This window comes from Schistocerca piceifrons, chromosome 4, assembly GCF_021461385.2.
Source record: "Schistocerca piceifrons isolate TAMUIC-IGC-003096 chromosome 4, iqSchPice1.1, whole genome shotgun sequence".
Lineage (NCBI taxonomy): Eukaryota > Metazoa > Arthropoda > Insecta > Orthoptera > Acrididae > Schistocerca > Schistocerca piceifrons.
Window position 1 is genome coordinate 849,191,521 of NC_060141.1, and position 21,584 is coordinate 849,213,104.

The window sequence follows — 21,584 nt, forward strand, 5'->3', positions numbered from 1 at the left end:
TTAATTCCGATTTAATTTCTGTGTTACATCGTCAGTAAGATGGTCCAAAAGATACAGTAAACCTGAAGTGAAGCATCGGAATCTATAACTAGTGTCACAGGAGTGGTTCAAACATAGACAGTTAGAAGGGCCAGTCTTCTTGTACTTGAGTCGGCATTGTGCCTGTGTATTTAATTCCGAAGCAATTTCTGTGTTTCATCATCAATGAGAAGGACAGAGGGATACAGTAAACCTGAAGTGAAGCATCGGAATCTATAACTAGTGTCACAGGAATGGTTCAAAACATTGACAGTAAGAAGAGTCAGTCTTCTTGTACTTAAGTCAGCATAGTGCTTTTTGTATTTAATTCCGATGCAACCTCTATGCTTCATCGTCAATAAGAAGGCCAGAGGGATACAGTCAACCTGAAGTGAAGCATCGGAATCTATAACTAGTGTCACAGGAATGGTTCAAAGCATAGACAGTAAGAAGAGTCAGTTTTCTTGTACTTAAGTCGGCATAGTGCCTTTTCTATTTATTTCCGATACAATTTCTTTGTTTCATCATCAATAAGAAGGTCAGAGTGATACAGTTAACCTGAAGTGAAGCATCGGAATCTAAAACTAGTGTCACTGGAATGGTTCAAAGCATAGACAGTAGGAAGAGCCAGTCTTCATGTTCTTGAGTCACAATTGTGCCTATGTATTTAATTCCGATGCAATTTCTGTGTTTCATCGTCAATATGAAGGTCAGAGTAATACAGTGAACCTGAACTGAATCATCGGAATCTATAACTAGTGTCACGGGAATGTTTCAAAACATAGACAGTAAGAAGAGTCATTTTTCTTGTACTTGAGTCGGCATTGTGCCTATGTTTTTAATACCGATGCAATTTCTGTGTTTCATCGTCAATAAGAAGGTCAGAGGGATACAGTAAACCTGAAGTGAAGCATCGGAATCTATAACTAGTGTCACAGGTATGGTTCAAGACATAGACAGTAGGAAGAGCTAGTCTTCTTGTACTTGAGTCGGCATTGTGCCTTTTGTATTTAATTCCGATGCAGTTTCTGTGTTTCATCGTCAATAAGAAGGTCAGAGGGATACAGTAAACCTGAAGTGAAGCATCGAAATCCATAACTAGTGTCACAGGAATGGTTCAAAACAAAGACAGTGAGAAGAGTCAGTTTTCTTGTACTTAAGTCGGCATTTTGCCTTTTGTATTTAATTCGGATGCAATTTCTGTGTTTCATCGTCAATAAGAAGGTCAGATGGATACAGTAAACCTGAAGTGAAGCATCGGAATGTGTAACTAGTGTCACAGGAATGGTTCAAAACATAGACAGTAGGAAGAGTCTTTTTTCTTGTCCTTAAGTCGGCAATGTGCCTTTTCCATTTAATTCCGATACAATTTCTACGTTTCATCGTCGATAAGAAGGTCCAAGGCATACAGTAAACTTATAGTGAAGCATCGGAATCTAAAACTGGTCGCACAGGAAATGTTGAAATCATAGTCAGTAAGAAGAGTCAGTCTTCTTGTACTTAAGTAGGCATTGTGCGTTTTGTATTTTATTCCGATGCAATTTCTGTGTTTCATCGACAATAAGAAGGTCCAAGGGATACAGTAAACATATAGTGAAGCATCGGAATCTAAAACTGGTCTCACAGGAAATGTCGAAACGATAGTCAGTAAGAAGAGTCAGTCTTCTGGTACTTAAGTCGGCATTGTGCCTTTTGTATTCAATTCCGATGCAATTTCTGTGTTTCATCGTCAATAAGAAGGTCCAAGGGATACTGTAAACATATGGTGAATCATCAGAATCTAAATCTGGTCTCACAGGAAATGTTCAAAAGATAGTCAGTAAGAAGAGTCAGTCTTCTTGTACTTAAGTCGGCATTGTGCCTTTTGTATTTAATTCCGATGCAATTTCTGTGTTTCATCGTCAATAAGAAGGTCAGAGGGATACAGTAAACCTGAAGTGAATCATCGGTATCTATAACTGGTGTCACGGGAATGCTTCAAAACATAGACAGTAGGAAGAGTCTTTTTTCTTGTCCTTAAGTCGGCAATGTGCCTTTTCCATTTAATTCCGAAGCAATTTCTGTGTTTCATCGTCAATAAGAAGGTCAGAGAGATAGAGTATACCTGAAGTGAAGCATCGTAATCTATAAATAGTGTTACAGGAATGGTTCATAACATAGAAAGTAAGAAGTGTCAGTCTTCTTGTACCTAAGTCGGCAGTGTGACTTTTATATTTAATTCCGATTGAATTTCTGTGATTCATCGGCAATAAGAAGGTCAAAAGGATACAGTAAACATGAAGTGTAGCATCGGAATCTATAACTAGTGTCACAGGAATGGTTCAAAGCATAGACAGTAGGAAGAGTCAGTCTTCTTGTACTTAAGTCATCATTGTACCTTTTGTATTTAATTCCGATTCAATTTCTGTGTTACATCGTCAGTAAGATGGTCCAAAAGATACAGTAAACCTGAAGTGAAGCATCGGAATCTATAACTAGTGTCACAGGAGTGGTTCAAACATAGACAGTTAGAAGGGCCAGTCTTCTTGTACTTGAGTCGGCATTGTGCCTGTGTATTTAATTCCGAAGCAATTTCTGTGTTTCATCATCAATGAGAAGGACAGAGGGATACAGTAAACCTGAAGTGAAGCATCGGAATCTATAACTAGTGTCACAGGAATGGTTCAAAACATTGACAGTAAGAAGAGTCAGTCTTCTTGTACTTAAGTCAGCATAGTGCTTTTTGTATTTAATTCCGATGCAACCTCTGTGCTTCATCGTCAATAAGAAGGTCAGAGGGATACAGTCAACCTGAAGTGAAGCATCGGAATCTATAACTAGTGTCACAGGAATGGTTCAAAGCATAGACAGTAAGAAGAGTCAGTTTTCTTGTACTTAAGTCGGCATAGTGCCTTTTCTATTTATTTCCGATACAATTTCTTTGTTTCATCATCAATAAGAAGGTCAGAGTGATACAGTTAACCTGAAGTGAAGCATCGGAATCTAAAACTAGTGTCACTGGAATGGTTCAAAGCATAGACAGTAGGAAGAGCCAGTCTTCATGTTCTTGAGTCACAATTGTGCCTATGTATTTAATTCCGATGCAATTTCTGTGTTTCATCGTCAATATGAAGGTCAGAGTAATACAGTGAACCTGAACTGAATCATCGGAATCTATAACTAGTGTCACGGGAATGTTTCAAAACATAGACAGTAAGAAGAGTCATTTTTCTTGTACTTGAGTCGGCATTGTGCCTATGTTTTTAATACCGATGCAATTTCTGTGTTTCATCGTCAATAAGAAGGTCAGAGGGATACAGTAAACCTGAAGTGAAGCATCGAAATCCATAACTAGTGTCACAGGAATGGTTCAAAACAAAGACAGTGAGAAGAGTCAGTTTTCTTGTACTTAAGTCGGCATTTTGCCTTTTGTATTTAATTCCGATGCAATTTCTGTGTTTCATCGTCAATAAGAAGGTCAGATGGATACAGTAAACCTGAAGTGAAGCATCGGAATGTGTAACTAGTGTCACAGAAATGGTTCAAAACATAGACAGTAAGAAAAGTCAGTTTTCTTGTACTTAAGTCGGCATTGTACCTTTTCTATTTAATTCCGATACAATTTCTGTGTTTCATCGTCGATAAGAAGGTCCAAGGCATACAGTAAACATATAGTGAAGCATCGGAATCTAATACTGGTCTCACAGGAAATGTTGAAATCATAGTCAGTAGGAAGAGTCAGTCTTCATGTACTTAAGTCGGCTTTGTGCCTTTTGTATTTAATTCTGATACAATTTCTGTGTTTCATCGTCAATGAGAAGGTCCAAGGGATACAGTAAACATATGGTGAATCATCAGAATCTAAAACTGGTCTCACAGGAAATGTTCAAAACATAGTCAGTAAGAAGAGTCAGTCTTCTTGTACTTAAGTCGGCATTGTGCCTTTGTATTTAATTCCGATGCAATTTCTGTATTTCATCGTCAATAAGAAGGTCCAAGGGATACAGCAAACATATAGTGAAGCATCAGAATCTAAAACTGGTCTCACAGGAAAGGTTTCAAAACATCGACAGTAAGAAGAGTTAGTTTTCTTGTACTTGAGTCGGCATTGTGCCTTTTGTATTTTATTCCGATGTAATTTCTCTGTTTAATCGTCAATAAGAAGGTCAGAGCCATACAGTAATCATATAGTGAAGCACCGGAATCTAAAACTGGTCTCACAGGATATGTTCAAACCATAGTCAGTAAGAAGAGTCAGTCTTCTCGTACTTAAGTCGGCATTGTGCCTTTTCTATTTAATTACGATGCAATTTCTGTGTTTCTTCGCCAATAAGAAGGTCCAGGGGATACAGTAAACCTGAAGTGAAGCATCGGAATCTATAACTAGTGTCACAGGAATGGTTCAAAACACAGTCAGTAAGAAGAGTCAGTCTTCTTGCACTTAAGTCGGCTTTGTACCTTTTCTATTTAATTCCGATGCAAATTTCTGTGTTTCGACGTCAATAAGAAGGTCCAGGGGATACAGTAAACCTGAAGTGAAGCATCGGAATCTATAACTAGTGTCACAGGAATGGTTCAAAATATAGACAGTAAGAAGAGTCAATCTTCTTGTTTTTAAGTCGGCATTGTGCCTTTTCTATTTAATTCCGATGCAATTTCTGTGTTTCATTGCCAATAAGAATGTCAGAGGGATACAGTAAATCTGAAGTGAAGCATCGGAATCTATAACTAGTGTCTCAGGAATGGTTCAAAGCATATACAGTAGAAAGAGTCAGTCTTCTTGTACTTAAGTCGGCATTGTGCCTTTTGTATTTAATTCCGATGCAATTTCTGTGTTTCGTCGTCAATAAGAAGGTCCAAGGGATACTGTAAATCTGAAGTGAAGCATCGGAATCTGAAACCGGTCCTCACAGGAAAGCTTCAGAACATAGACAGTAAGAAGAGCCAGTCTACTTTTACTTGAGTCTGCATTTTTCCTTTTGTATTTAATTCCGATGCAATTTCTGTCTTTAATTGTCAATTAGAACGTCAGATGGATACAGAAAACCTGAAGTGAAGCATCGGAATCTATCACTAGTGTCACAGGAATGGTTCAAACATAGACAGTAAGAAGAGTCAGTTTTCTTGTACTTAAGTCGGCATTGTGCATTTTCTATTTAATTCCGATGCAATTTCTTTGTTTCGACGTCAATAAGAAGGTCCATGGGATACAGTAAACCTGAAGTGAAGCATCGGAATCTAAAACCGGTCTCACAGAAAAGTTTCAAAGCACAGGCAGTAAGAGGAGCAGGTCTTCGTGTACTTGAGTCGGCATTGTGCCTTTTGTATTTAATTCCGATGCAATTTCTGTGTTTCATCGCTAATAAGTAGGTCAGAGGTATACAGTAAACCTGAAGTGAAGCATCTAAATCTATAACTAGTGTCACAGGAAAGGTTCAAAGCATAGACAGTAAGAAGAGTCAGTTTTCTTGTACTTAAGTCGGAATTTCGCCTTTTGTATTTAATTCCGTTGCAATGTCTGTGTTTCATGGTCAATAAGAAGGTCAGAGGGATACAGTAAACCTGAAGTGAAGAATCGGAATGTGTAACTAGTGTCACATGAATGGTTCAAAACATAGACAGTAAGAAGAGTCAGTTTTCTTGAACTTAAGTCGGCATTGTGCTTTTCTATTTAATTCCGATGCAATTTCTGTGTTTCGTCGTCAATAAGAAGGTCCAAGGGATCCAGTAAACCTGAAGTGAAGCATCGGAATCTAAAACCGGTCTCACAGGAAAGTTCCAAACATAGACAGTAAGATGAGCCAGTCTTCTTGTACTTGGGTCTTCATTGTGGCTTTTGCATCTAATTCCGATGCAATTTCTGTGTTTCATCGTCAATACGAAGGTGAGAGAGATACAGTATACCTGAAGTGAAGCATTGGAATCTATAACTAGTGTCACAGGAATGGTTAAAAACATAGACAGTAAGAAGAGTCTGTTTTTTTTTTTTTTACTATTGTCAGCATTGTGCCTTTTCTATTCAATTCTGATGCAATTTCTGTGATTCATTGTCGATAAGAAGGTCCAAGGGATACAGTAAACATATAGTGAAGCATCAGAATCTAAAACTGGCCTCACAGGAAATGTTGAAATCATAGTCAGTAGGAAGAGTGAGTCTTCATGTACTTAAGTCGGCATTGTGCCTCTTGTATTTAATTCTGATGCAATATCTGTGTTTCATTGTCAATAAGAAGGTCCAGGGTATACAGTTAACATATATTGAAGCATTGGAATCTAAAACTGGTCTCACAGGAAATGTTCAAATCATAGTCAGGACGAAGACTCAGTCTTCTTGTACTTAAGTCGGCATTGTGCGTTTTGTATTTAATTCCGATGCAATTTCTGTGTTTCATTGTCGATAAGAAGGTCCAAGTAATACAGTAAACATATAGTGAAGCATCGGAATCTAAAACTGGTCTCCCAGGAAATGTTGAAATCATAGTCAGTAGGAAGAGTGAGTCTTCATGTACTTAAGTCGGCATTGTGCCTCTTGTATTTAATTCTGATGCAATATCTGCGTTTCATTGTCAATAAGAAGGTCCATGGGATACAGTAAACATATAGTGAAGCAGCAGAATCTAAAACTGGTCTCACAGGAAATGTTCAAAACATAGTCAGTAAGAAGAGTCAGTCTTCTTGTACTTAAGTCGGCATTGTGCCTTTTGTATTTAATTCCGAAGCAATTGCTGTGTTTCATCGTCAATATGGAAGGTCCAAGGATACAGTGTAACTGAAGTGAAGCATCGGAATCTAAAACTGGTCTCACAGAAAAGGTTCAAAACATAGACAGTAAGAAGAGTTAGTTTTCTTGTACTTAAGTCGGCATTGTGCCTACTCTATTTAATTCTGATTCAATTTCTGTGTTTCGTCGTCAATAAGAAGGTTCAAGGGATACAGTAAACCTAAATTGAAGCATCGGAATCTATAACTAGTGTCACACGAAAGGTTCAAAACATAGACAGTAAGAAGAGTCAGTCTTCATGTACTTAAGTCGGCATTGTGCCTTTTCTATTTAATTCTGATGCAATTTCTGTGTTTCTTCGCCAATAAGAAGGTCCAGGGGATACAGTAAACCTGAAGTGAGGCATCGGAATCTATAACTAGTGTCACAGGAATGGTTCAAAATATAGACAGTAAGAAGAGTCAATCTTCTTGTTTTAAGTCGGCATTGTGCCTTTTCTATTTAATTCCGATGCAATTTCTGTGTTTCATCGCCAATAAGAATGTCAGAGGGATACAGGAAATCTGAAGTGAAGCATCGGAATCTATAACTAGTGTCTCAGGAATGGTTCAAAACATATACAGTAGAAAGAGTCAGTCTTCTTGTACTTAAGTCGGCATTGTGCCTTTTCTATTTAATTCCGATGCAATTGCTGTGTTTCGTCGTCAATAACAAGGTCCAAGGCATACAGTAAACCTAAACTGAAGCATCGGAATCTATAACTAGTGTCACACGAAAGGTTCAAAACATAGACAGTAAGAAGAGTCAGTCTTCATGTACTTAAGTCGGCATTGTGCGTTTTGTATTTAATTCCGATGCAATTTCTGTGTTTCATCGTCAATAAGAAGGTCCAAGGGATACTGTAAACATATAGTGAAGCATAGAAATCTAAAACTGGTCTCACAGGAAATGTTCAAAAGATAGTCAGTAAGAAGAGTCAGTCTTCTGGTACTTAAGTCGGCATTGTGCCTTTTGTATTCAATTCCGATGCAATTTCTGTGTTTCATCGTCAACAAGAAGGTCCAAGGGATACTGTAAACATATAGTGAAGCATCAGAATCTAAAACTGGTCTCACAGGAAATGGTCAAAACATAGTCAGTAAGAAGAGTCAGTTTTCTTGTACTTAAGTCGGCATTGTGCCTTTTCTATTTAATTCCGATGCAATCTCTTTGTTTCGACGTCAATAAGAATGTCCATGGGATACAGTAAACCTGAAGTGAAGCATCGGAATCCAAAATCTGTCTCACAGGAAAGGTTCAAAACACAGGCAGTAAGAAGAGACAGTCTTCTTGTACTTGAGTCGGCATTGTGCCTTTTGTATTTAATTCCGAAGCAATTTCTCTGTTTAATCGTCAATAAGAAGGTCAGAGGCATACAGTAATCATACAGTGAAGCACCGGAATCTAAAACTGGTCTCACAGGAAATGTTCAAACCATAGTCAGTAAGAAGAGTCAGTCTTCTTCTACTTAAGTCGGCATTGTGCCTTTTCTATTTAATTCCGATGCAATTTCTGTGTTTCGTCGTCAATAAGAAGGTCCAGGGGATGCAGTAAGCCTGAAGTGAAGCATCGGAATCTATAACTAGTGTCACAGGAATGGTTCAAAATATAGACAGTAAGAAGAGTCAGTCTTTTGGTACTTAAGTCGGAATTGTGCCTTTTCTATTTAATTCCGATGCAATTTCTGAGTTTCATCGTCAATAAGAATGTCAGTGGGATACAGTAAACCTGAAGTGAAGCATCGGAATCTATAACTAATATCACAGGAATGGTTCAAAACATAGACAGTAGTAAGAGTCAGTCTTCTTGTACGTAAGTCGGCATTGTGCCGTTTCTATTTAATTCCGATGCAATTTCTGTGTGTTGTCGTCAATATGAAGGACCAAGGGAAACAGTAAACCTAAAGTGAAGCATCGGAATCTATAACTAGTGTCACAGGAAAGGTTCAACACATAGAAAGTAAGAAGAGTCAGTCATCCTGTACAAAAGTCGGCATTGTGCCTTTTCTATTTCATTCCGATGCAATATCAGTGTTTCGTCGTCAATAAGTAGGTCCAAGGGATACAGTAAACCTGAAGTAATGCGTCGGAATCTATAACTAGTGTCACAGGAATGGTTCAAAGCATAGAGAGTAGGAAAGGTTAGTCGTCTTGAACTTAAGTCGGCATTGTTCCTTTTCTATTTAATTCCGATGCAATTTCTGTGTTTCGTCGTCAATATGAAGGTCCAAGGGATACAGTAAACATATAGTGAAGCATCGGAATCTAAAACTGGTCTCCCAGGAAATGTTGAAATCATAGTCAGTAGGAAGAGTGAGTCTTCATGTACTTAAGTCGGCATTGTGCCTCTTGTATTTAATTCTGATGCAATTTCTGTGTTTCATTGTCGATAAGAAGGTCCAAGGGATACAGTAAACATATAGTGAAGCATCGGAATTTAAAACTGGTCGCACAGGAAATGTTGAAATCATAGTCAGTAGGAAGAGTGAGTCTTCATGTACTTAAGTCGGCTTTGTGCCTTTTGTATTTAATTCTGATACAATTTCTGTGTTTCATCGTCAATAAGAAGGTCCAAGGGATACAGTTAACATACGGTGAAGGATCGGAATCTAAAATTGGTCTCACAGGAAATGTTCAAAGCATAGTCAGTAAGAAGAGTCAGTCTTCTTGTACTTAAGTCGGCATTGTGCGTTTTGTATTTAATTCCGATGCAATTTCTGTGTTTCATCGACAATAAGAAAGTCCAAGGGATACAGTAAACATATAGTGAAGCATCGGAATCTAAAACTGGTCTCACAGGTAATGTCCAAAAGATAGTCAGTAAGAGGAGTCAGTCTTCTGGTACTTAAGTCGGCATTGTGCCTTTTGTATTCAATTCCGATGCAATTTCTGTGTTTCATCGTCAATAAGAAGGTCCAAGGGATACTGTAAGCATATGGTGAATCATCAGAATCTAAAACTGGTCTCACAGGAAATGTTCAAAACATAGTCAGTAAGAAGAGTCAGTCTTCTTGTACTTAAGTCGGCATTGTGCGTTTTGTATTTAATTCTGATTCAAATTCAGTGTTTCAACGTCAATAAGATGGTCAGAGGGATACAGTAAACCTGAAGTGAAGCATCGAAATCCATAACTAGTGTCACAGGAATGGTTCAAAACAAAGACAGTGAGAAGAGTCAGTTTTCTTGTACTTAAGTCGTCACTTCGCCTTTTGTATTTAATTCCGATCCAATTTTGTGTTTCATGGTCAATAAGAAGGTCAGAGGGATACAGTAAACCTGAAGTGAAGCATCGGAATGTGTAACTAGTGTCACAGGAATGGTTAAAAACACAGACAGTAAGAAAAGTCAGTTTTCTTGTACTTAAGTCGGCATTGTGCCTTTTCTATTTAATTCCGATGCAATTTCTGTGTTTCTTTGTCGATAAGAAGGTCCAAGGGATACAGTGAACATATAGTGAAGCATCGGAATCTAAAACTGGTCTCACAGGAAATGTTGAAATCATAATCAGTAGGAAGAGTGAGTCTTCATGTACTTAAGTCGGCATTGTGCCTTTTGTATTTAATTCTGATGCAATTTCTGTGTTTCATCGTCAATAAGAAGTCCAAGGGATACAGTAAACATATAGTGAAGCATCGGAATCTAAAACTGGTCTCACAGGAAATGTTCAAACCATAGACATTAAGAAGAGTTAGTTTTCTTGTACTTACGTCAGCATTGTGCCTTTTCTATTTAATTCTGATTCAATTTCTGTGTTTCGTCGTCAATAAGAAGGGCCAAGGTATACAGTAAACCTAAATTGAAGCATCGGAATCTATAACTAGTGTCACACGAAAGGTTCAAAACATAGACAGTAAGAAGAGTCAGTCTTCATGTACTTAAGTCGGCATTGTGCCTTTTCTATTTAATTCCGATGCAATTTCTGTGTTTCTTCGCCAATAAGAAGGTCCAGGGGATACAGTAAACCTGAAGTGAGGCATCGGAATCTATAACTAGTGTCACAGGAATGGTTCAAAATATAGACAGTAAGAAGAGTCAATCTTCTTTTTTTAAGTCGGCATTGTGCCTTTTCTATTTAATTCCGATGCAATTTCTGTGTTTCATCGCCAATAAGAATGTCAGAGGGATACAGAAAATCTGAAGTGAAGCATCGGAATCTATAACTAGTGTCTCAGGAATGGTTCAAAACATATACAGTAGAAAGAGTCAGTCTTCTTGTACTTAAGTCGGCATTGTGCCTTTTCTATTTAATTCCGATGCAATTTCTGTGTTTCGTCGTCAATAAGAAGGTCCAAGGGATACAGTAAACCTAAACTGAAGCATCGGAATCTATAACTAGTGTCACACGAAAGGTTCAAAACATAGACAGTAAGAAGAGTCAGTCTTCATGTACTTAAGTCGGCATTGTGCGTTTTGTATTTAATTCCGATGCAATTTCTGTGTTTCATCGTCAATAAGAAGGTCCAAGGGATACTGTAAACATATAGTGAATCATATAAATCTAAAACTGGTCTCACAGGAAATGTTCAAAAGATAGTCAGTAAGAAGAGTCAGTCTTCTGGTACTTAAGTCGGCATTGTGCCTTTTGTATTCAATTCCGATGCAATTTCTTTGTTTCATCGTCAACAAGAAGGTCCAAGGGATACTGTAAACATATAGTGAAGCATCAGAATCTAAAACTGGTCTCACAGGAAATGGTCAAAACATAGTCAGTAAGAAGAGTCAGTTTTCTTGTACTTAAGTCGGCATTGTGCCTATTCTATTTAATTCCGATGCAATCTCTTTGTTTCGACGTCAATAAGAATGTCCATGGGATACAGTAAACCTGAAGTGAAGCATCGGAATCCAAAATCTGTCTCACAGGAAAGGTTCAAAACACAGGCAGTAAGAAGAGACAGTCTTCTTGTACTTGAGTCGGCATTGTGCGTTTTGTATTTAATTCCGAAGCAATTTCTCTGTTTAATCGTCAATAAGAAGGTCAGAGGCATACAGTATTCATATAGTGAAGCACCGGAATCTAAAACTGGTCTCACAGGAAATGTTCAAACCATAGTCAGTAAGAAGAGTCAGTCTTCTTCTACTTAAGTCGGCATTGTGCCTTTTCTATTTAATTCCGATGCAATTTCTGTGTTTCGTCGTCAATAAGAAGGTCCAGGGGATGCAGTAAGCCTGAAGTGAAGCATCGGAATCTATAACTAGTGTCACAGGAATGGTTCAAAATATAGACAGTAAGAAGAGTCAGTCTTTTGGTACTTAAGTCGGAATTGTGCCTTTTCTATTTAATTCCGATGCAATTTCTGAGTTTCATCGTCAATAAGAATGTCAGTGGGATACAGTAAACCTGAAGTGAAGCATCGGAATCTATAACTAATATCACAGGAATGGTTCAAAACATAGACAGTAGTAAGAGTCAGTCTTCTTGTACGTAAGTCGGCATTGTGCCTTTTCTATTTAATTCCGATGCAATTTCTGTGTTTTGTCGTCAATATGAAGGACCAAGGGAAACAGTAAACCTGAAGTAATGCATCGGAATCTATAACTAGTGTCACAGGAATCGTTCAAAGCATAGAGAGTAGGAAAGGTTAGTCGTCTTGAACTTAAGTCGGCATTGTGCCTTTTCTATTTAATTCCGATGCAATTTCTGTGTTTCGTCGTCAATATGAAGGTCCAAGGGATACAGTAAACATATAGTGAAGCATCGGAATCTAAAACTGGTCTCCCAGGAAATGTTGAAATCATAGTCAGTAGGAAGAGTGCGTCTTCATGTACTTAAGTCGGCATGGTGCCTCTTGTATTTAATTCTGATGCAATTTCTGTGTTTCATTGTCGATAAGAAGGTCCAAGGGATACAGTAAACATATAGTGAAGCATCGGAATTTAAAACTGGTCGCACAGGAAATGTTGAAATCACAGTCAGTAGGAAGAGTGAGTCTTCATGTACTTAAGTCGGCATTGTGCCTTTTGTATTTAATTCTGATGCAATTTCTGTGTTTCATCGTCAATATGGAGGTCCAAGGTATACAGTAAACCTGAAGTGAAGCATCGGAATCTGAAACCGGTCTCACAGTAAAGCTTCATAACATAGACAGTAAGAAGAGCCAGTCTACATGTACTCGGGTCGGCATTGTGCCATTTCTATTTATTTCCGATGCAATTTCTGTCTTTCATCGTCATTAAGAGGGTCAGAGGGATACAGAAAACTTTAAGTGACGCATCGGAATCTATAACTAGTGTCACAGGAATTCTTCAAAACATAGACAGTAAGAAGAGTCAGTTTTCTTGTACTTAAGTCGGTATTGTGCCTTTTCTATTTAATTCCGATGCAATCTCTTTGTTTCGACGTCAATAAGAAGGTTCATGGGATACAGTAAACCTCAAGTGAAGCATCGGAATCTAAAACCGGTCTCACAGGAAAGGTTCAAAACACAGGCAGTAAGAAGAGAAAGTCTTCTTGTACTTGAGTGGGCATTGTGCCTTTTGTTTTTAATTCCGAAGCAATTTCTCTGTTTAATCGTCAATAAGAAGGTCAGAGGCATACAGTAATCATATAGTAAAGCACCGGAATCTAAAACTGGTCTCACAGGAAATGATCAAACCATAGACAGTAAGAAGAGTCAGTCTAGTTGTACTTAAGTCGGCATTGTGCATTTTCTATTTAATTCCGATGCAACTTCTGTGATTCGTCGTCAATAAGAAGGTCCAGGTGATACAGTAAACCTGAAGTGAAGCATCGGAATCTATAGCTAGTGTCACAGCAATTGTTCAAAATATAGACAGTAAGAAGAGTCAGTCTTTTGGTACTTAAGTCGGCATTGTGCCTTTTCTATTTAATTCCGATGCAATTTCTGTGTTTCATCGTCAATAAGAATGTCAGAGGGATACAGTAAACCTGAAGTGAAGCATCGGAATCTATAACTAGTGTCACAGAAAATTGGTTCAAAACACAGTCAGTAAGAAGAGTCAGTCTTCTTGTACTTAAGCCTTCATTGTGCCTTTTCTATTTATTTCCGATGAAATTTCTGTGTTTCGTCGTCAATAAGAAGGTCCAAGGGATACAGAAAACCTGAAGTGAAGCATCGGAATGTATAACTAGTGTCACAGGAATGGTTCAAAATATAGAGAGTAGGAATAAATAGTCTTCTTGAACTTAAGTCGGCATTGTGGATATTGTATTTAATTCCGATGCAATTTCTGTGTTTCGACGTCAATAAGAAAGTCCAGGGGATACAGTAAACCTGAAGTGAAGCATCGAAATCTATAACTAGTGTCACAGGAATGGTTCAAAATATAGACAATAAGAAGAGTCAGTCTTCTTGTCTTTAAGTCTGCATTGTGCCTTTTCTATTTAATTCCGATGCAGTATCTGTGTTTCATCGTCAATAAGAATGTCAGAGGGATACAGTAAACCTGAAGTGAAGCATCGCAATCTATGACTAGTGTCTCAGGAATGGTTCAAATCATATACAGTAGGAAGAGTCAGTCTTCTTGTACTTAAGTCGGCATTGTGCCTTTTCTATTTAATTCCGATATAAATTCTGTGTTTCGTCGTCAATAAGAAAGTCCAAGGGATACAGTAAACCTAAATTGAAGCATCGGAATCTATAACTAGAGTCACGGGAAAGGTTCAAACATAGACAGTAAGAAGAGACAGTCTTATTGTACTTAATTCGGCATTGTGCCTTTTCTATTTAATTCCTATGCAATTTCTGTGTTTCGTCGTCAATACGAAGGTCAGAGGGATACAGTAAACCTGAAGTGAAGCATCGAAATCTATACCTAGTGTCACAGGAATGGTTCAAAACGTAGACAATAAGAAGAGTCAGTCTTCTTGTACTTAACTCGGTATTGTGCCTTTTGTATTTAATTCCGATGCAATTTCTGTGTTTCATCGTCAATAAGAAGGTCCAAGGGATACAGTAAATCTGAAGTGATGCATCGGAATCTATAACTAGTGTCACATGAATGGTTGAAAACATAGACAGTTGGAAGAGTCAGTCTTCTTGTACTTAAGACATCATTGTGAGTTTCGTATTTAATTCCGATGCAATTTCTGTGTTTCATCGTCAATAAGAAGGTCCAAGGGATACAGTAAATCTGAAGTGATGCATCGGATTCTATAACTAGTGTCACAGGAATGGTTCAAAACATCGACAGTTGGAAGAGTCAGTCTTCTTGTACTTAAGACATCATTGTGAGTTTCGTATTTAATTCCGATGCAATTTCTGTGTTTCATCGTCAATAAGAAGGTCCAAGGGATACAGTAAATCTGAAGTGATGCATCGGAATCTATAACTAGTGTCACAGGAATGGTTCAAAATATAGACAGTTGGAAGAGTCAGTCTTCTTGTACTTAATACGGCATTGTGAGTTTCGTATTTAATTCCGATGCAATTTCTGTGTTTCATCGTCAATAAGAAGGTCCAAGAGATACAGTAAACCTGAAGTGAAGCATCGGAATCTAAAACCGGTCTCACAGGAAAGGCTCAAAACATAGAGAGTAAGAGGAGCCAGTCATCTTGTATTTGAGACGGCATTGTGCCTTTTGCATTTAATTCCTATGCAATTTCTGTGTTTCATCGTCAATAAGTGGGTCAGAGGGATACAGTAAACCAGAAGTGAAGCGTCGGAGTCTATAACTCGTGTCACAGGAATGGTTAAAAGATAGACTGTAGGAAGAGTCAGTCTTCTTGTACTTAAGTCGGCATTGTGCCTTTTGTATGTAATTCCGATTCAATTTCTGTGTTTCATCGTCATTAAGAAGGTCCAAGGGATACAGTAAACATATAGTGAAGCATCGGAATCTAAAACTGGTCTTACAGGTAATGTTCAAAATAGAGTCGGTAAGAAGAGTCAGTCTTCTTGTACTTAAGTCGGCAATGTGCTTTTCTATTTATTTCCGATGCAATTTCTATGTTTCGTCGTCAATAAGACGGTCCAAGGGATACAGTAAACCTGAAGTGAAGCGACGAAATCTAAAACCGGTCTCACAGGAAAGGCTCAAAACATAGAGAGTAAGAGGAGCCAGTCATCTTGTATTTCAGTCGGCATTGTGCCTTTTGCATTTAATTCCGATGCAATTTCTGTGTTTCATCGTCAATAAGTGGGTCAGAGGGATACAGTAAACCAGAAGTGAAGCGTCGCAGTCTATAACTAGTGTCACAGCAATGGTTAAAACATAGACAGTAGGAATAGTCAGTCTTCTTGTACTTAAGTCGGCATTGTGCCTTTTGTATGAAATTCCGATTCAATTTCTGTGTTTCATCGTCAATAAGAAGGTCCAAGGGATACAGTAAACATATAGTGAAGCATCGGAATCTAAAACTGGTCTCACAGCAAATGTTCACAACATAGTCAGTAAGAAGATTCAGTCTTCTTGTACTTAAATCGGCATTGTACCTTTTCTATGTAATTCCGATGCAATTTCTGTGTTTCGATGTCAATAAGAAGGTCCAGGGGATACAGTAAACCTGAAGTGAAGCATCGGAATCTAAAACTGGTCTCACAGAATTATTTAAATAATAGTCAGTAAGAAGTGTCAGTCCTCTTATACTTAAGTCGGCATTGTGCCTTTTGTATTTAATTCCGATGGATTTTCTGTGTTTCATCAATAACAAGAAGATCCAAGGGATACAGTAAACTTATAGGGAAAAATCGGAATCTAAAACTGGACTCACAGGAAATGTTCGCAACATAGTCAGTAAGAAGAGTCAGTCTTCTTGTACTTACGTCGGCACTGTGCCGTTTGTATTTAATTCCGAAGCAATTTCTGTGTTTCATCGTCAATAAGAATGTCAGAGGGATGCAGTAAACCTGAAGTAAAGCATCGGAATCTATAACTAGTGTCACAGGAATGGTTCAAAGCATAGATAATAGGAAGAGTCAGTCTTCTTGTACATAAGTCGGCATTGTGCCATTTCTATATAAGTGCGATGCAATTTCTGTGTCTCACCGTCAAAAAGTAGGTCCAAGGGATACAGTAAACCTGAAGTGAAGCATCGGAATCTATATCTAGTGTCACAGGAAAGAGTCAAAACATAGACAGTAACAAGAGTCAGTCTTCTTGTATATGATTCGGCATTGTGCATTTTGTATTTAATTCCGATGCAATTACTGTGTTTCATCGTCAATAAGAGGGTCAGAGGGATACAGTAAACCTGAAGTGAAGCATCGGAATCTATAACTAGTGTCACAGGAATGGTTCAAAACATACACAGCAAGGAGAGTCAGTCTTCTTGTACTTATGTCGGCATGGTGCCTTTTGTATTTAATTACGATGCAATTTCTGTGTTTCATCATCAACAAGAAGGTCCAAGGGAAACAGTAAATATATAGTGAAGCATCGGCATCTAAAACTGGTCTCACAGGAAATCTTCAAATCATAGTCAGTAAGAAGAGTCAGTCTTCTTGTACTTATGTCGGCATTGTGCCTTTTCTATTTAATTCCGAGGCAATTTCGGTGTATCGTCGTCAATAAGAAGGTCCAAGGGGTACAGTAATCCTGGAGTGAAGCATCGGAAACTAAAACCGGTCTCACAGGAAAGGTTCTAAACATAGAGAGTATGAAGAGGCGGTCATCTTGTATTTGAGTCGGCATTGTGACTTTTGTATTTAATTCCGTTGCAATTTCTGTGTTTCATCGTCAATAAGATGGTCAGAGGGATACAGTAAACATGAAGTGAAGCATCGGAATCTATAACTAGTGTCACAGGAATGGTTAAAACGTAGACAGTAGGAAGAGTCAGTCTTCTTTTACTTAAGTCGGCATTGTGCCTTTTGTATTTAATCCCGATTCAATTTCTGTGTTTCGTCGTCAATAAGAAGGTCCAAGGGATACAGTAAACCTGAAGCGATGCATCGGAATCTATAACTAGTGTCACAGGAATGGTTCAAAAGCATAGACAGTAAGATGAATCTGTCTTCTTGTTCCTAAGTCGGCATTGTGCTTTTTGTATTTAATTTCGATGCTAATTCTGTGTTTCATCGTCGATAAGAAGGACCAAGGGATACAGTAAACCTGAAGTGAAGCATCGGAATCTATAACTAGTGTCACCTGAATTGCTCGAAACATAGACAGTAAGAAGAGTCAGTCTTCTTGTACTTAAGTCGGCATTGTGCCTTTTGTATTTAATTCCGATGCAAATTCTGTGTATCATAGTCAATAAGAAGGTCCAAAGGATACGCTAAACCTGAAGTGAAGCTTCGGAATCTATAACTAGTGTCACAGGAATGGTTCAAAACATAGACAGTAAGAAGAGTCAGTTTTCTTGCTCTTAAGTCGGCATTGTGCCTATTCTATATAATTTCGATGCAATTTCTGTGTTTCATCGTCAATAAGAAGGTCAGAGGGATACAGTAAACCTGGAGTGAAGCATCGGAATCTATAACTAGTGTCACAGGAACGGTTCAAAACATACACAGTAAGAAGGGTCTGTTTTCTTGTACTTAAGTTGGCATCGTACATTTTGTATTTAATTCCGATGCAATTCCTGTGTTTCATCGTCAATAAGGAGGCCAGAGGGATACAGTAAACCTGAAGTGAAGCATCGGAATCTATTAACTAGTGTGACCGGAATGGTTCAAACATAGACAGTAAGAAGAGTCAGTTTTCTTGTACTTAAGTCGGCATTGTGCCTTTTGTATTTAATTCCGATGCAATTTCTGTGTTTCGTCATCAATAGAAATGTCCATGGGATACAGTAAACCTGAAGTGAAGCATCGGAATCTAAAACCGGGCTCACAGGAAAGGTTCAAAGCATAGACAGTAAGAAGAGCCAGTCTTCTTGTACTTGAGTCGGCATTGTGCCTTTTGTATTTAATTCCGATGCAATTTCTGTGTTTCATCGTCAATAAGGAGGTCAGAGGGATACAGTAAACCGAACGTGAAGCATCTGAATCTATAACTAGTGTCACAGGAATGGTTCAAAACATAGACAGTAAGAAGAGTCAGATTTCTTGTACTTAAGTCGGCATTGTGCCTTTTCTATTTTATTCCGATGTAATGTCTGTCTTTCATTGTCAATAAGAACGTCAGAGTGATACTGTAAACCTGATGTGAAGCATCGGAATCCATACCTAGTGTCACAGGAATGGTGCAAAACATAGACAGTAAGAAGTGTCAGTTTTCTTGTACTTAAGTCGGCATTGTGCCTTTTGTATTCAATTCCGATGCAGTTTCTGCTTTTCGTCGACAATAAGAAGGTTCACGGGATACAGTAAACCTGAAGTGAAGCATCGGAATCAAAACCCTGTCTCACAGGAAAGGTTCAAAACATAGACAGTAAGAAGAGCCAGTCCTCTTGTACTTAAGTCGGCATTGTGCCTTTTGTATTTAATTCCGATGCAATTTCTGTGTTTCGTCGTCAATAAGAAGGTCCATGGCATACAGTAAACCGGAAGTGAGGTAACGGAATGTAAAACCTCTCTCACAGGAAAGGTTCAAACCATAGACAGTAAGAAGAGCCAGTCTTCTTGTACTTGAGTCGGCATTGTGCATTTTGTATTTAATTCCGCAATGTCTGTGTTTCATCGTAAATAAGAAGGTCAGAGGGATACAGTGAACCTGAAGTGAAGCATCGGAATCTATAACTAGTGTCACAGGAATGGTTCAAAACATAGACTGTAAGAAGAGTCGGTTTTGTTGTAATTAAGTCGGCATTGTGCCTTTTGAGTTTAATTCCGACCCACTTTCTGTGTTTCATCGTCAACAAGAAGGTCAGAGGGTACACTATACCTGAAGTGAAGCATCGGAATCTAAAACCGGTCTCACAGGCAAGGTTCAAAACATAGACAGTAAGAAGAGTCAGTTTTCTTGTGCTTAATTCGGCATTGTGCCTTTTGTATTTAATTCCGATGCAATTTCTGTGTCTCATCGTCAATAAGGAGGTCCGAGGGATACAGAAAACATGAAGTGAAGCATCTGAATCTATAACTAGTGACACTGGAATGGTTCAAACGTAGACAGCAAGAAGAGTCAGTTTTCTTGTACTTAACTCGGCATTGTGCCTTTTGTATTTAATTCCGGTGCAATTTCTGTGTTACGTCGTCAATAAGAAAGTCCAAGGGATACAGTAAACCTGAAGTGAAGCATCGGAATCTAAAACCGGGCTCACAGGAAAGGTCAAAACATAGACAGTAAGAAGAGCCAGTCTTCCTGTACTAGAGTCGGCATTGTGCCTTTTGTATATAATTCCTATGCAATTTCTGTGTTTCATCGTCAATAAGGAGGTCCGAGGGATACAGTAAACCTGAAGTGAAGCATCGGAATCAATAACTAGTGTCACAGGAATGGTTCAAAACATAGACAGTAAGAAGAGTCAGTTTTCTTATATTTAAGTCAGCATTGTGATTTTGTATTTAATACCGATGCAATTTCTGTGTTTCATCGTCAATAAAAAGGTCACAGGGATACAGTAAACCAGAAGTGAAGCATCGGAATCTAGAGCTAGTGTCACAGGAATGGTTCAAAACATAGAAAGTAAGAAGAGTCAGTTTTCTTGCTCTTAAGTCGGCATTGTGCCTATTCTAATTAATTCCGATGCAATTTCTATGTTTCATCGTCAATAAGAAGGTCAGAGGGATACAGTAAACCGGAAGTGAAGCAACGGAATCTATAACCTGTCTCACAGGAAAGGTTCAAAACATAGACAGTAAGAAGAGCCAGTCTTCTTGTACTTGAATCGGCATTGTGCCTTTTGTATTTAATTCCGATGCAATTTCTGTGTTTCATCGTCCATAAGAAGGTCAGTGGGATACAGTAAACCTGAAGTGAAGCATCGGTATCTTTAACTAGTGTCACAGGAATGGTTCAAAACATAGACAGTAAGAAGAGTCCCTTTTCTTATAATTAAATCGGCATTGTGCCTTTTGAGTTTAATTCCGATGCACTTTCTGGGTTTCATCGTCAACAAGAAGGTCAGAGGGATACAGTAAACCTGAAGTGAAGCATCGGAATCTATAACTAGTGTCACAGGAATGGTTAAAAACATAGACAGTAGGAAGAGTCAGTTTTCTTGTACTTAAGTCGGCAGTGTGCCTTCTGTATATAATTCCGATGCAATTTCTGTGTTTCATCGTCAATAATAAGGTCAGAGGGATTTAGTAAACCTGAAGTGAAGCATCGGAATCTATAACTAGTGTCACAGGATCGGTTCAAAACATAGACAGTAGGAAGAGTCAGTCTTCTTGTACTTCAGTGGGCATTGTGCCTTTTGTATATAATTCCGATGCAATTCCTGTGTTTCATCGTCAATAAGAAGATCAGAGGGATGCAGTAAAACTCAAGTGAAGCATCGGAATCTATAACTAGTGTCACAGGAATGGTTCAAAACATAGACAGTAAGAAGAGTCAGTCTTCTTGTACTAAAGTCGGCATTGTGCCTTTTGTATTTAACTCCGATGCAATCTCTGTGCTTCATCATCAATAAGAAGGTCAGCTGGATACAGTATACCTGAAGTGCAGCATCTGAATCTATAACCAGTGTCACAGGAGTGGTTGAAACCATACACAGTAAGAAGAGTCAGTCTTCTTGTACATTAGTCTGCATTTTGCCTTTTGTATTTAGTTAAGATGCAATTTCTGTGTTTCATCGTCAATAAGGAGGTCAGAGAGATACAGTAAACCTGAAATGAAGCATCGGAATCCAAAACTAGTTTCACAGGAATGGTTCAAAACTTAGACAGTAGGAAGAGTCAGTCTTCTTGAACTTAAGTCGGCATTGTGCCTTTCGTATTTAATTCCGATGCAATTTCTGTGTTTCATCGTCAATTAGAAGGTCAGAGGGATACTGTAAAACGGAAGTGAAGCATCGGAATCTATAACTAGTGTCACAGGA